Source organism: Phoca vitulina, unplaced genomic scaffold (genome assembly GCF_004348235.1).
Source record: "Phoca vitulina isolate PV1807 unplaced genomic scaffold, GSC_HSeal_1.0 scaffold31, whole genome shotgun sequence".
Classification (NCBI taxonomy): Eukaryota; Metazoa; Chordata; class Mammalia; order Carnivora; family Phocidae; genus Phoca; species Phoca vitulina.
In genome coordinates this window covers 19,920,701-19,933,881 of record NW_022589734.1, presented here as the reverse complement: position 1 = coordinate 19,933,881, position 13,181 = coordinate 19,920,701, and positions in this window count along the sequence as shown.

Genomic DNA, 13,181 nt, shown 5'->3' with positions numbered 1-13,181 from the left:
GGCAGAAGAAGGCATCCTTCAAATCTAGGCAAGTGAACCATCTGGCCGGCCCTGGGATTTGGCCGAGGAGGGTGTATGGATTCGGGGCCAGTGGGTGCAGAAAGATGGTCACCTTGTTGATGACCCGCAGGTCTTGAACTGGTTGGTGTCCCCCTCCTGGCTTCTTCACTGGCAGGAATGGGGTATTCCAGGCCAACTGGCACTCGACTAGAATACCTGCTTCTTTGAGTTTGGTCAGATGTTCTTGGATGCCGATCTTAGCTTCTTGTGGAAGGGGGTATTGCCTCTGCCTCTGAGGTTGGGCTCTTGGGATCAGTTCAACAATGATAGGGGCCCGATTCCGGGCTAGTCCAGGTGGGTGGCTAGCCCAGCCCATACTGCAGGGAAGGCGAGTCTGAACCCCGGCGGGCTACTTGGTTGGGCCTGGGCACAGAATAGCTCCATTCTTCTTCCCTTGGCGTGGTAACTGCTAGTATTAGAGACCCCGTCTCCTCTTGCCTTGGGTTCAATCAGAGGCTAGTGTGTCCAGTGGGCTCAAAGGTGATCTGAGCCCTAAGCTTGGAGAGTATGTCTCGACCCAGGAGAGGGATGGGGCAATCAAGCAGATAAAGGAATTCATATCAGACCTTGTAGCCCCCAAGTTCGCATCGGCGAGCCTGGCAAAAGGGCTGTTATATCGCCCACGTCCCGGTGCCCCCGAGGATGGTTGTAGTCCTTTTGCTGAAAAGTGCCACTGGGGACGTGACAACAGAGTGCTCAGCCATAAAAGTCACTGGTTGGCCCCTCACCTTCATTTTGACCGTGGGCTCATGGGGGCCAAGGAGGAAAGAGCCCAGTCCCCCTCAGTCTGAGTCCATTCTTGCAAGGCCTCTGAGGTCCTCCTCTTGGGGTTCTTCCTTGTAGAGGCTGGACTTTTGAGCCTTTCCCCAGTTGGGGCATTCGTTTTTCCAATGTTCTTTCTCTTTATAGTAGGCACATTGATCCCTTGCCAAGGGGGTCCTGGGCTTCCCCCCTTTCTGTGGTTGGGGTCTCCCTATCTTTGTGTTGTCCTTTTCTTTCAGGGTGGTGGCGAGAAAGCTGACTTTCTTTTTCATCTTTTTGTCGGCTTCCCATTCGGCTGCAACCTCCCTGTTCACATAGACCTTATTGGCAATTTCTATTAGTTGGGTGATGGTCATCCCAGCAAAACCCTCTAGTTTCTGAAGTTTTTTCTGATGTCTGGGGTGGCCTAAGCCACGAAGGAGGTGTTTACCATCTGTTGGCTTTCCTGTGCCTCGGGGTCAGATGGAGTGTATATCCTGTAGGCTTCACATAGTCTTTCATTGTAGTCCCCGGGGGACCCCCCTGGTTGTTGAGTGACCGAGGATACCTTAGTCATGTTCATGGGTCTCTTAGCTCCTGCCCAGATTTCCTGGAGGAGGGCCTTCTGGTACTGGTGGATGTGAGCCGGTCCCTCGGTTGTGGTGAAGTCCCATGCTGGGCGCTCTTCGGGCGCGGCTGTATTAGCCCAGGCAGCAGGGTTGATGACTCCCGCTGGTGCGTGCTCTTCCAGGTATTGCTGTGCACCTTTCATTATTCTCCTTCTTTCCTCTCTGTTAGCCAGGGTGCAGAGTAACTGTTGGCAGTCTTCCCAGGTTGGCCGATGAGTCTGGAAGAGGGATTCCATGAGGTCTACCATAGCCTGTGGTTTCTCAGAGTAGGATGGGGTGTTATGTTTCCAGTTGAGGAGGTCGGTTGTGGAGAAGGGCTAATAATACATCATGGAATGACCAGGTTGGACCATCCCGTCTTCACTGTGCCTCTCGGGTTCTCGCATCTCTCCTACCAGCATTTGGAGGGCGCTTGCGCCCGGCCTGGGGTGCAGCCTGGCTGCTGGTCCTGGAGAAAGTGGATCTTTTGGTCCTGGGGGCGCTGGTGGATCCTCTGGGCCTGGGGATGCTGGTGAAACCGATAGCGGTGGAGTGTCTGGAGCTGAAGGGCCAGGTGTAGGCGGTCTTGGGGTACATACAGTGGGGGCAGGGTTGGTTCGTCCTCAGGTTCTCTGGCTAGGATTTGTGGAGACTGGGGCTTTTGCTGATTTTCTTTAGGTTACTTGGATGAGGCAGTTAAGACTCTGGCCTGTCTCTGCCTATTGCAAGTGAATTGCACCCAGGGGAGAAGGGTCTGAGCAATCCCTAGCCAGGAGTCAATGTACGGAAACCGGTCAGGGTGTCCTGGTTCTCCTGTTACAACTCGCCATACTCGATGAATCATTGGGACATCCAATGTCCCTTCTGAAGGCCACCTGACATCAAAGGTGGGCCATTCCAATTCATATAGGGTTCTCAATTTGCCGGGGTTCATTCTGACTCCATAGTCTCCCGAAAACCCCTTCTTGAAATTTTTGATCATGGTCTCTAGAACCGTAGGTTTACTCTGCCCTGACCCCATGGTGATGTCCCTGTGTGCGGTGGCACAGAGACAGACGAAGGGGGGGGTGCCGTCTGAGGTGAGGAGACCAATCAGATGCCCGTCTGGCCGTGTCCCAAAGGAGCTTAGGTGAGGCTTAGCTGTAGTGGTCTCAGCGTTGTGACTTATGATCGGAAACTATTCCGATGCCGCCATAGACTGTATGCCGTTCACCATGGAATCACAGACGGGCCCACTCAGACTCCGTAGGCTTCTGGGGACCTTAAGGGTGCCTGCCCATGGAGTCACAGAATCAGTCTGCTTGAGCAAGCTGGGTTGGACTGCACATTCACTCACACATTCACACTCCAGAAGTTATTACATTCCCTCCCTGGGAATCCCTACCTGGGAGACCTCTAAGAGGTCTCTGGGAGGTGATCAGGCTCCCCTTCCACCCCAGTGGGGATGGGCCTGTCTGGGTCCTGGGGCCCCAGGCCTTACCGGAATCCGACGTCAGGACCGGGTCCTCACCTGCCAAGTCTCCTCGGGGCCGGCCCGAGGCGATCAGGGGCGGGGGGGGGGGGGGGACTGCCAAAAAGTAGGCAGGGTGTGTCTTCTCCATTACAATCCCTTGTTCCGTCTCCACCCTGCCGTTACCCCCAAACTGGTGGCAACAATGGGCCAGCATGGTTGGTTTTCCCCATCAGGGAACCAAATCTTACGGAACCTGGACTGGATCGCCCAACGGAAGAACCAAGCAGCACCCGGAGATCTTGGAGGACAGGAGGTTTATTTAATGCTGGCGGGCTCAGAGGAGAGTGGTCTCCAAAGATCTGAGCCCCAAGCACAAACAAAGGGGGCAATTTATACACTTCTACTTCCACATACTTGGCACTTTTGGCGCGTGCACGAAGCGGGGCAGGGAGAGGAACCCGGATTGGTGCTCACGGGAAGCAGAGCAAGGAGAAGAACCTGGAAGAGCCCCGGGGCAAGGACTGGGACTCTCTTGCTGGCTCGGTCGGCCATCTTAGGACACAGATTTTCCTTATCATAGGTACCTCATATAAGTGGAATTATATAATGTTTGTCCTGGGTCTGGCTTATTTCACTTAGCATAATGTTTTCAAAGTCCATCCGTGTTGTAAGAGGTACCAAAATTTCATTCCTTTTCATAAGCCAAATAATATTCCATTGGATGTATATACCACATTTTGTTTATCCATTCATCTATTGATGGACTCTTGGGTTGCTTCCACCTTTTAGAGATGGTAAATAATGTTGCCATGATGTTAGTCTACAAACATCTGCTCAGGTCCCTGCTTTCAGTTCTTTGGGGGTACATACCTAGTAGTGGAATTTCTGAGTCCTATGGTCATTCTATGTTTAACTTTTTGGGGGGCTTCCTGGACAGTCTTGACTTTAACTGTAACTTCAACTTCAGACTAGATGGTGTTGTCCAATAGAACCTTCTGCAATGATGGAAATGGTCTATAATTCTGTACTGTCAGATGCAGTAGCATTAGCTACATGTGGCTAATGATCACATGAAGTGTAGCTAGTGTGATGAATAAATTGACTTTTTAATATTTATTTACTTGTTTTGCAACACAGTATTATTAACTATAGTCACCATGCCCTACATTGCATCCCCATGACTTTATTTTATACCTGGAAATTTGTACCTTTGGAACCCCTTCACCCATTTAGTTAATTTAAATTCAAATTTATTTTTATTATTTATTTATTTATATTTCTTCTTATTTTTTTTTTAAGTAGGCTCCACACCCGGCATGGAGCCCAATGCAGGGCTTGAACTCACGACCCCGAGATCAAGACCTGAGCTGAGATCAAGAGTCGGATGCCTAACTGTCTGAACCACCCAGGCGCCCCTAAATTCAAATTTAAATAGCTATGCATGGGCTAGTGAATCAGATAGCATATACTTCCAGGCTGTGGCTTTTCCCAATTCTCTATTTACAACCTGGCCATATTTCCCGAGTTTTAAGTATGAATCTTCCACTGTGTTTCCACTAACATGTCCTTAATTCGCATGGTCTTTACTTCTTTCGTGAACTCTTGCTGCAGACTCCAAATTCATTTCCTAATGTGAAATTGGCACCAAACTCCAGTCAGTTCTGCCAACATGATCTTGTCTACTTTATCTCAGACACTTTAATTGGATCTAGACTACCTACATGGGCAAGGAGATCTAAGTGAAGTTTCTAAAATGTCAATCCAACCAACTTTGTCTTTCTGAGGCTCCCCATTACCTGAGGAATTAAACAAGAGTGTATTTCTTATCTTAGCCTACAAGTTTCAGGTTCTCTCTCTCGTCTCACCTCACATTATTTTCCCACAGGTAACAAGCACTCCAGCCATTCCAAACTACTCTCTCTCCCACTTTCATGATGGCTAAAGCTGTCTGCTTGGAAATGCCTTTCCCTTTCTGTCAAAATTATACATAGTTACTCATCTTTGAAGACTCAGCTCAGGGAACACCTCCTCTGCTCAGATCCAATATTTTTCATTCAGCCAATAAATGTTTATCAAGCATCTACTTTGTGCCAGACTCCAATTTAGAAACAGTGGCTGTAAGTGAGAAACAGATAGACTTAAAAGTATCTTCTCCAGGCTTGAAGATAGAGGCTAGCTAATAGGGAATAATAATAATGATATAATTATAATCATATATAATGATACTACATAATAAGTCTGTGATATGAGGCAATACATGGTACTATCAAAACACTGCAGAAGGATACCTCACCTGGGCTTAGGGGAGAATTTAGGTAAGGCTTCTTGGAGGAGGAAATAGAGAAATGAGTAAGAATTATTTAGGTAATATGGAATGGAAGCAGGGAACATGAATGCATGGCTTCTTGAAGGAAATGGAAGTGGTTCAGCAGGGGACTGGGGAGGACCTTTATAAACCAGTATGAAGACACTTGGAGTTTATCCTGAGGGCAAGTCATTGAGACAATGTGCGACATGATAAGATCTGGTCTAAGAAGGACTCCTCTGTCTTCAGTATGGGGAATGTATTGGAGGAATCAGGACTCTGGCAATAATCTAGGTTAGCAAACCATGTCTCCAGGTCAAATCTGGCCCATGGTCTGATTTTATACACCCTGCAATCAAAGAAAGATTTTTAACTTTTTATATTTTTGAATGGTTGAAAAAATCAAAAGAATATATCCCATATCAAAGAATATATCCCATGACACATGAAAAATTAAATGGAATTCAAAGTTTGGTTTTTGTTAATAAAGTTTTTTAGAGCAGCGCCAAGCCCATTTGTTTACATATTGTCTATGGCTGCTTTGGGGCTCCAAGGGCAGAGTTGAGTATAGTTGCAACATAGTTTAACCCACAAAGCTGAAAATATTTGTCTGGCCCTTCACAGAAAAAGTTGGCCAACCTCTGATCTAAGTGAGACATCGTAGTAAATTAGACCAGACCACCCAGGCAGATCGAGATGTCTCCTCTTTTCCATAGCGTGTGACTTAAAATGATAATTTATTGATTCCTTATTTTCTTTTTTTTCCTCTTCTACTAAACTGTGAACATCTTGAGAGTAGATATTTTTTCTTCAGTTAACTTTGTCTTTTGGTACTTAGCACACTGTACTTGCTTAGTAAATGTTTGCTGGAGAAATAGGTGTATGTAGATTTACATGGGTGTGACACTCACGTGTAGATATCAGAAAGCATCTGCTGCTTTTGTTTGCTGACCGCTATTCCTCACTGCCAGGAGCCATGAGACTTAGTTGAAGCTGAGCCCTTTTATCCGCACTCTAGGGGTAGGAATGTGATCCAGGCCTATCCAGTAAGCCTTTTTCAGTCTTTAAATACTTGGAAACTCACAGGGCCATCTTTCCCTTAATTTAGTATTGCCTAGAGTTGACCTTAACTTTCATCCTGCCCCAAACTGGAAGAATATCCATGAGGAAAAGTGGAAGTTTATCCCTCTGGGTACTCACTAGTCCTGTTCTTATGTGGTATGCACACACACGTAGAACCTAATGTCAAAGGTGAGCAGGTGGATTAGAGCATCTTGTGTGCTCTTTGGATTGCCCTTGGGTGGAGAAGGAACTCTAAGAGAAACAAACAGGGAAAGGAAAAGAAGAGCAAATGCAAAAAATGGAAGGCAAGAGGAAGAAAAGAAAGAGGTAGAATGTGGACCTGTATGAACAATTGCCTCAAATGCCATTTTTTCGCACAAGCAAAATCTAAGATGAGCGGTAGGTACTTCAGGAGGAATATTAATATTTTTAAGACATTGGATATGATTTATGAAATATAAAATATCTTAATTTGTGAGCACTTTACAAATGATAAAGCCTTATGCTTTTACATTAAAATATTTTAATTTTACAAGTAATATATGGATACATTCTTGTTCAAAGTTTAAAAAAATATATATTTTATATATATATAAAATATATATTCACAATAAACAGTGAGGCTATGTGCTTCTACCCTGTGTAATGCATAGGTGTTTTTTACCCTCTCTAACACAGAGGATGACAGATATATAATGTCAAGCTAGATGGCAAAGCTGAATTTCTGACTCGGATGTTCTTACTCTTGATTCAGTGATCCTTCTACATGCCGTGACACTCTAAAGGGGAGCCCAGTGGCCTATAGACACAGCTCTGAAAATGGAACACTGGTCTAATTTGAGGAGCCAACTTCTCCAGAGAGCAATACCTGGTTTCCAAGTCATTCTCAAATAAAATCGCAGATCCCAAATGTTATGGGTTGAATTGTGTCCCCCTAAAAAAGATACATCCAAGTTCTAACACCTAACACGTCAGAATGTGACTCCATTTGGAAATAGGGTCATTGCAGATATGATTAGTTAAATTAGATGAGGTCATACAGGAGTAGAGTGAGCCCTTAATTCAATATGACTGGTGTCCTTTTAAGAAGATGGCCATATGAAGACGCAGAGACACAGGGAAAATATCCTCTGATGGTGAAGGCAGAGATTGGGGTGCATAGCTATAAGCCAAGGAATGCCAAAGATTACCAGCAGACTACTGGAAGGTAGAAGAGACAATGAAGGATTTCCCTACAGTTTTAAAGAGGAGCATGGTCCCAACAACATCTTGATTTCAGACTTCTAGCCTCCAGAACTGTGAGACAATAAATTTCTGTTGTTTTTAAGCTGCAAAGTTACAGCATCCCTAGACACCACTACACCAGGTAAATTCTATGTAACGGAGGTAAAAACTTTTGCTAACAACTTATTCATAAAAAGTGATCATATTCTCTTGGTCAGGATAACATTTTCTGTTTATATCTTAAGTTGCTCAACACAAAGCAAAAGCTCATAAAATGCCAGAAATATGATATTATGATTTTTATCTTTCAGTTACTCAATGAGGATTTAAGAGGTCAAAGAAAAAGAATATGTCCTTGGTTTAAGAGCAAATAGTCAATATTTAATCCCTGAGGTTATTTTCCTCAACATCTTAATTATAAAATTTTTTTTTAACTCTGAGGTTATTTTGTTGGAAACATATAAAGAAATATACATTATTGTTGTATGAGAACCTTTTCAACTTAAGCGATGGCAGAAAATTTATAAAACGTGAATGCTTCTTGAAGTATATATTAATTTTTTTCTCTCCTTGCAGAAGAGGGCTTGCGAGAAGGTCATTGAATTTTTTTCATTGAGCTAGTTTTGTGCTGGGGATGACCTATATGTAATAATATGTGGTGAAGGTCCTTTCAGTTTTAATATATCTGCTTACTACCCTGGCCTAACATTCCTTCCCTTTGAGTCATTGCTTTGGGCTAGAGAACAAAGGTGAGGGGATTGTCTTCAGAGATTGTGATAGCTCAGACACCTGAGAGAGGCAAAAGATGAGGGTTTAGATTTTCCATTGCTCTTGTCCCATTGGCTGGTGAGCATGGAATAATTTACTTGATCTGCTAAAATTTAGCAGCAATGTCAAAAAGTCTGGATTGGAGAGGCTTATTTGGGTGGTGGAGAAGGCACAAGTAATAAGAGCATGGAGGATTGTTGGAGAGACCAGTAGGCTCCTTATTCGGACAACATCCTTATGTGGATAATGTCCTTTGATGGATGACATTCTTACCTGGACAACATTCTTACTTGAACAGTGGTTCTTCACTATCTGGGAAGGTCATCCTCTCCGTTCGGCTAGACAGCTTTAGGAGTGATGTTCTGGAGCAAGTAAGAATGAAGGTCCACCCTTCATTCACTGCAACCAAGGAGCAGTTGGAACCATGCCATTGAAGAATGGAGGTGGGGGTGGGTACGAATACTACCTTCATACCCTAGTGAGGAGGCAGGACACACAGTGGGGCCTTGAATATCAATACTCTAGGAGCAGAAAGATGGGAATTGGTGCTGATGAGCAAGCCCAGCAGAGAGGGAACAGGGAGAACAAAGGAGAAAAGGACACTCAGAGGACCACCTTCCCTTTAGCTGGTTTTATCTAGAGCTAACCTTTTTCATCCTGCCCAAAGCTGCTGAGCTATCCACCAGCAACAGTGAAAAGTTGATCCCTCTAGGTACCCACTAGTCCTGTTCTTGCAACACACACACACACACACACACACAGAACCCAATGCGAAACTGTTCACTCTGAGGTAGTCATCATTTTGGCTGTGGACTACAAGAGGAGATAATTTGCCTGTCACCTTTAACATCCTTCCTTCTCTTTTCAGATGACGGGTAGGCTGCTGTGATCCTTACAGAGCTGCCCCTCACAGGAAGCTGGATAGGCTTCTTGAGAATGAGGACCTTGATTTATACATTCAGGCATGTCTCCAGAAATATTTGTCGATTGACTGATTATGTCTATGTGGCCCATCAAGTCAAATCTACCCAAGGTATGTACACATAAACATCCTGCTCTAAGACCTATTTCTGACATGTCATATTGAATATAAAACAGAAGGAAATAAGGCCAGAGGACAAGCACATGTTATGCAGACGTACTTGTTTTATGCACCGCCGGCTTCAGAACCAATGGCAGAGATATGTAGGGACTAATATACTTCAGATGAGCAAACGTTAAAATCTGTGTTTGCAAATAAATAGAAATGACTTTCTGGAGGGAAGAGAGGGTGGAGGAAAAGGGGTGAAGTAAGAAAGAATGTGTAGAATTATGGGAGGAACATCTGGTTCAGTTAAAGAATAAAACCTAGAAAAACAAAACCTGGGGGCCCAGATGTTCAGTTTATGTTGATGATAGCTTCGTAAGAGCTGGGACTTTGTCCTTTTTCACAGCTGAGACCTGGGGTTTTGTGGTTTATAACAAGAAATGTGTATTTGGTCTTTGTCCCTGTTTCTGGCACAGAACTCCTATTCAGGCCTACCCCTTGGTTGCAGGTTGAATCAATCACCAGTGGTCAATGATTTAATCAATCACGACTAAATAACGAAGCATCTGTAAAAACCCAAAAGGATGGGATTCCCGGTTGGTGAGCACGTGGAGATTTGGGGAGAGTGGGGGGCCTGGACAGGGCATGGAAGCTCTGCTCTCTTTCCCCACACCTTGCCCCATGCATCTCTTCCATCTGGCTCTTTCTTTTATAATAAACCAGTATCCTAGTAAGTAAAATGTTTTCCTGAGTTTTGTGAGCCACTCTAGCAAGTTAATGAAACCCAGGGAGGAAGTTGTTGGAACCTCAAATGTAGAAGCTGGTTGGTTGGAGGCGCAAGGGACAACCTGGGTTTGTGATGGGCATCTGAGGTGGAGGCAGGGCGGGGGCAGCCTTGTGGGACTGAACCCCGTCTCCCCCCATGTTGGAAGTGGGTGTACACCCTTCTAAGACTCTAGTGCCCACAACAGGCATACAATAAATATATGTTGAAGGAATGGAAGAAACTTTGGAAACAATTTCCTGCTTGTGAGAAAACGCGTTAGACCCACAGTTTTTAAATCAAAGGGTTGTTTTGTTTTGTTGTTTTAGATGTTGATTTCTCTCTTCAAACAACATCTTGCTGAACATAAATAATGGCAGAACCACACTTGAATGCAAGTTCAAGTGGGGCATCCAGTGATGTCATCCAAGCTCCTCTCGAAGTCTGCCCTCTTCATTGCAGACACTCCAATTCACTAGACTTGGGGAGAGGCAGATCTGGGTGTTTGGGGGGATGTGGAGGCAGGTTAGGAAGGTGCAGCTCCAAGGCTCCCCTGGGTAGTAGACTGGATGTGCCATGAGAGCAGAGAATCTACACCTTGTGTCCCTCACAACTCGAGGACCACGTTCACTGGAGGTGCCAACACTGTGTTCCCTGCTTCTCCTACTGCAGCTGAAGGTTTGTGGTCTTCCAAGCTTCCCTCGGAGCTGATTTTGGATTCTAAGGATTGTTAGCGTCATCATAGACACTCACCGAATGTCTATTGATGTAGTCTAGCATTCTCAGAAAATTTGGGGACAGGGCAGAAAGGTCTTTTTCTTCTCTTCATCCAAGATAGAGCTTTACCCCTTTGAAATGTCTCTTTCTGACATTTTTATTCACAGCATCCCAGTGGATGGGGAAAGACAAGCATTTCTTCCCCTTACTTTATAGATGGGGAAACCAAGAACTAGAAAAATGGATCCGTTCACTCCTTGCCAAAAAGACAATTCAAAGCAGAGCTTGGACTGGCTTCCATGGACATATTTACAGTGATTGGCTCTCCTTAAGCCATAAAAAGGAAGATCTTTTCACACAAGAGTACATTAGAATCAGCCCTAATATAAATGTCTCCTACTCCTCAGGTAGTTGGTAATGTATGGGTATGGTACGATCTCATGATTTTGTTCAGCAACAAACACCATCTTATATTTTATTTCAGAGATGATAAACTTTACAATCAGATAATGTTATTTTATACACTTCGGGTCCCTCAGCCCCTTTCAAGATACTACTTAGACTTTTCCTATCAGCAGTATTTATATACTACATTTCCCATTTATTTTCATCAAGCCCATTCTCTCAAAGATTCTAATAAGCTTCCTTTGTAACTGAATTCCTCTATTTCCTCTCCAGTACCTATTAAAGAACAGACCTCCTCTGGAAGGCACAACATTTAATGTGTTAGCTTACACTTTGATTCTCAGACTTTTCGAGATAACCTTGAAAGGGCATCGGCTCTATGGCGTTCTCTAATGAATATCATGGGAACGTGCATGTTTTGACCCAAACCACGAGAGGCCCTCCTTTGGAAGTTATCCCAGATTTGGGTCTGTGGGATCATAAGAATGAGTTTATTTATGGACAATGATTATGTGAAATCTTCTGTAAAAACACAGAAAATTCTAATCATTGCCTTACTCTCGGGCATCTCTCCTCAATCTGAGCATAATTTCTTTCAGTTTTGATCAGGATGTGTGATGCATAACTAATGGGCTTCCCACTGCCATCTGGCAGACTGTGTAAGTTCACAGCTCACACTACGGCAGAAGCAATACCACAAGCCAAATTTAAAGTAAAAGTGGGCTACAGGACAGTTGAGTCTGTAAGAATGAATTCTCATGTAGCTCTGGAAATTCTTTTCGGTGGGACAACCATTTGTAAATAGTGTGTAAATGTCCATAGCCTTCCAATAGGGCTCTTTACCTGTACTGACAAAGGTAAATCTGAGCTTCTGAAAAATTGTCTTAACCAAGAAAATTTGCTTATTTGTGGACTTTCAAAGCTGTCTTCTGTTTGAATCACTCATTCATCACTAGTTAGAAAACAATTTAATTACATTAGGAGGGTGGATTCTGAGGACTTTCTAACTTCTAGCTTGAGAAGATGCTCGTGTATATTAACCAATATTCAAAATTGTATTTATGAATAATAATTATAGGAAAGCACCTTAATTGACTTCCTTGACACGATTGTCCCTGTCAGTCATCCTTTACCTCTAGGTGGGTTGCTACAATTCTCCTGAGTAACACTGGAGGAATAAAAGAGGACACCGGCAAAATCAATTATTTTCGGGGTAATTTATGCTCCTTATAATTCTTGCATGATATCATTTTTCCCTTAAGAAATAGTGCCAGGGCGCCTGGGTGGCTCAGTCAGTTAAGCCTCCAACTCTTGATTTCAGCTTGGGTCATGATCTCAGGGTTGTGAGATCGAGCCCCGCGTCAGGCTCTGCGCTGGGTATGGAGCTTGCTTGAGATTCTCTCTTCCTCTCCCTCTGTTTCTCTCTCTCTCTGTCTCTCTCTTAAAAACAAAAAAAGGAAATACTTCCTGCCACGTCTTTTTCACATTATCCTGTTCCCAGGTCAGAACATATCTTTCCATTGCATTCACTTATACTCGTTGTGATTGTAACTCAAGCAAGCCAACTTGAATTTGCTTAGACTCCAAGGAGAAGTCAAATAACTCTTTCATTGGTTCTAAAATTTGCCTTACAATTTTTAAAAATATCTCTGCAATAAAATGAGTCTAACACTTGATACCACATTATGGTTTAACCGTGAGCGTATTTACATAACATACATACTAACAAACTGGTGCATCTTTTAATTGATAGTGTCCTAAACTTGATCAGATAGGGGAAGTCATGAGGAGATTGCAATACAGTTGAGTCTCAGGAACTACCTGAACCAGAAGCTCAAACCCTACTGGAACTTTCTGTCTAACCATCTTCCCTCATTTGAATTGGCTGCATTTCTTTCACTGCAGGCTGGCTTCCTGGGCATGCGAGACACAGGGCTACAGCTTCTTAGTTTCATATCTTCTGGGTTCCATAGACTGAGACATGAATTCAAAGCTGCCAGTAAAGGCACTCCTGGTCTTAATTTGGGTCAGGTGCCCATCCCAAGATC